This window comes from Polypterus senegalus, chromosome 17 (genome assembly GCF_016835505.1).
Source record: "Polypterus senegalus isolate Bchr_013 chromosome 17, ASM1683550v1, whole genome shotgun sequence".
Lineage (NCBI taxonomy): Eukaryota > Metazoa > Chordata > Cladistia > Polypteriformes > Polypteridae > Polypterus > Polypterus senegalus.
In genome coordinates this window covers 24,522,803-24,526,555 of record NC_053170.1, presented here as the reverse complement: position 1 = coordinate 24,526,555, position 3,753 = coordinate 24,522,803, and the positions used below count along the sequence as shown (strand labels likewise).

At 37.0% G+C, this 3,753-nt stretch overlaps 1 long non-coding RNA gene across 1 annotated transcript; it reads right to left on the bottom strand.

Moving 5' to 3' along the window:
* Positions 1-345: 345 nt before the first annotated feature.
* On the bottom strand, positions 346-2,396 carry LOC120517817. The gene is made up of 2 exons (XR_005631110.1): positions 2,291-2,396; positions 346-439 (listed from the first exon to the last, which is right to left on the bottom strand). It is a non-coding gene; the product is annotated as an uncharacterized LOC120517817 (long non-coding RNA).
* Positions 2,397-3,753: the final 1,357 nt, after the last annotated feature.

The window sequence follows — 3,753 nt, the reverse complement described above, 5'->3', positions numbered from 1 at the left end:
AACTGAAGTCACCATAACAGATGGTTTCCACCCAGCATGGAATAAAACAAAGCCTTGCTTGATGGACTGTAAAATTAGAAATTTCTTTTAAAAAATGAAAAAATAAAAAATGAAACAAAACAAATGCAGTGGAATCACAAAACCAAGAAAAAGGAGACAAAAGAAAATGACCATTTCACCTAAAGAAGCTATAGATTTGTTTAAGAGGTTGTAGTCCTAGGGATAAACTGTTTCAAAGTTCAGATATTTATTTTTCTTTTTAAACTACAAGTTCAGAATAAGTCTTTAAAGTCAATGAAATCAAGACAGTCTTCATTAAGTTTTTTTTTGTCCTTGGGTGTTTTCTTTTTTTTAATTTTTGAAAAGCAGGTCTGGATGTGAATCACTGCAGACTTCAGCTGAAGAGCAATATCCATTACTTGGTACGTCCTTGGCGCTCCTAAAACCAAAAAAGAAAAGAAAAGAAAAATGCTGAGAAATACATTAGATACTGAAGCAAATCAAACAAATACCAAGGCAGACCAATAGCCTTTAACAGACTATCTACTTTAAAAACAACACACGTAAACAGCACTGCAAAAATTACATTCCACAAAGTAAAAATGATAAAACCTTAAGTTTCCACAGTCTACAGGCTATCAAACATGGAGGAATATCTAAGAAAAAAATCACAAATGAGTTGTAAAATGTGACAAAAACAATCTCTCGTTTTGTGTTATGTTTAGGGCAAGATTCAACCTGTGAACGCCACAATCAAGCTCCAGCCTCACTGGGCCATACGTTTTGGACATGCACCAAATTATTCTGGACCAAATATCTTGAAATGCCTTTCAGATAGCTTGGGAAGTCACAGTTCCTCCTAATCCACTAATAGTTTGTCGTCCTCCACTTTAAACCCATTTAGAAATACCCCAAACACAGCTAATTGCCTTTACTTCACTATTGGCACGTAGACTTATCTTGCTCAAGTGGAAGAATCCTAACTCACCTCTGTTAAGTCAGTGGGTAACTGATGTTATATATTATCTGAAATTGGAAACAAAAATCTAGTTCTCACTCAAAACCTTTTCAAAACCTGGCAGGATCTAATCAATTACATTTTAGAATAAGCATTTACATTGAGGAAGCAGATTCTCTTCCCTTTTTTATTCTATTTATTTATTTTTCCTACTATTAAAGTTTTACGCTGATGGCTTAGCTCTCTTTATTATGGGTGTTTTTTTTTTTTTGTAAAGCATCACTTGCTTATATGGAATGTTATTTGATTTTTAATAAATTTAATAAAAATTAAAAAAACACAATGATATGCTAGCATAAATAGGGAAATGTTTCATAAAAAGGTTGTTGCTTTTTTCTTTATTATTTAATTCTTTCAGTGACACTGCACAAAAAAAATGCGCAATTAACTCATTTTCACCAGTCAAGATGAAAAGAAAATGCTGTTGATTGGTGAATCGTCAGCAAAAAACATGTTCAAAGTGGCTGTGTGGGTCTGTGGCAGATAAGTGCCAGAAAAAGTTGCCCAGAATTACTTGGCAAAGCAGCTACTTTAATTCAAGAAGCTCTGAATTCATGATCAAGAGTCAGCATCAGAAGTGTCTGGCTGTAAATGAGGCCATTCACATTTAAAAGATTTAGGTGCAGCCTATGAACAATTCACCAATCAAAACAAAGTAATAGGATCCACCCTCACAATTTTGACAGGTGAAAATAGCATTCAAGTTGTATTTCATGTTCAAATGCTTGTAGTGATATGGAAATACTCAAAAGAAATTAAAACAATCAACCAACAAAAACATACTTCATGGCACATTACGCTCATATATCATTTAGTATTAGTATTTTTATCTATTTTTACTTCTAAGTGCATTAATTTGTGTATTTTTTGGCCCAAAATATTTCCTATAACCAGTATTAACATCAATATTTAAATATTTGTACTTGCGCTATAGAAAAAATTAATTTTAGCCATACTTTTAGCTAAAATTATGTATAAGGGAGGTAAACCGTTCTCCATGTAAATTTAAGACATCAGCCCCAATATTAAAATAAAAGGAACTTTCATAATTTACTAATTAGTTTAGTCTTTCCTAAAAACAAATATTCTGAGGTCACCTTCAGTATACCATGCAGTGGTAAGGCTCAGAACCATTCTTGAAGGGAATGGGGACCTGTTTCAGTTTACAGCCTGTTCATATTTGAGTTAAAATTAAAAGTCAATAAAAGGAGGGAACATACAGTAAAAGTAAAAAACAGCAAAGCCTTGAAAAAAGCAATGTAAAATCAGTACCTGCAGTCTGTAATGGCTCCTGCTTGGATTACTGGTATAGGGATCACTTCCTTGAACCTCTACCTATAAAAAATACAAAAAAATAATTTTCTATAATTAAGAAAAAGAACAAATGCTATAGTCCTTAAGTAATTTAACATTACAGAAAACCTACCAGTGCAGCCTCATTTAAGAGCAACAAAAGTATGAACAGAATATTTAACTAAATGGAGTAAGAGTGATATTTAACGAGATTTCAGCATATAAGTTGGTTCAAACTTTCCTGTTGCATGTAAATTTAGGAACTCATAATTACAATGAAATAGAAGTGATTGAATAAAAACCAAGTACAATAATTTCTAAACTTAATGAAACCAGCCTCCTGTCTTGTGTACTCTATGGCTGTGCACACAATAATTTGACAATGGTGAGTTTGAATCATGTCTTATTAAATTTTCTATTTTGTAAAGGCAACATGCAGTTTGGTGACAGCTACTGATCCTTGGTTTACACCTAAACTGGACAGTTCTCAGAGGTTCACTCACAGCACCTATTCACTATAAAGTATACTAACTCCAAGAATTCTCACAAGGACAGAAACTATTCTCTTATAAACATCTTTTGACACTTAAAAGGCTAAACTTCTAAATATATTGCAGACTTATCACTAAAGAAATGTTCACAGTAATACTTGCTACTGGTAAGTTTAACAACTGGTTTCAAAAATCAAATGCCAGCATATCCTGAAAAAAAAAAATCACGTATTTGGAGGAGTTTTAAAAGGTTAAAAGGAAGACATGTTAGTGGGATTGAGGTGGTCTTCAAAGTACTCCCCCCACCGACCCACAATGCCCCAAGTTGAGGTCAGCAGCGCACTATCCCCACCATATACGGTGTTGACACTGCACTGCTTCCCCTCCTGAGATGCCGGACGGTGGACCAGAATCTCCTCAAAGCCGTCCAAAAGTCGTTCTCCATGGCCTCTCCAAACTCCTCCCATGCCCGAGTTTTTGCCTCAGCAACCACCGACGCCGCATTCCGCTTGGCCTGCCGGTACCTATCAGCTGCCTCCAGAGACCCACAAGACAAAAAGGTCCTATAGGACTCCTTCAGCTTGACGGCATCCCTCACTGCAGGTGTCCACCAACGGGTTCGGGGATTGCTGCCACGACCACCTTATTGCCACAGCTCCGGTCAGCCGCCTCAACATTAGAGGCACAGAACAAGGCCCATTCAGACTCAATGTCCCCCACCTCCCTGAGGACGTGGTCGAAGTTCTGCCGAAGGTGGGAGTTGAAGCTATTTCTGAAAGGGGACTTTGCCAGCCGTTCCCAGCAGACCCTCACAACACGTTTGGGTCTACCAGGCCTGACTGGCATCCTCGCCCACAATCGAAACCAACTCACCACCAGGTGGTGATCAGTTGACAGCTCCGACCCTCTCTTCACCCGAGTGTCCATGACATGTGGCCGCAAATCCGACGA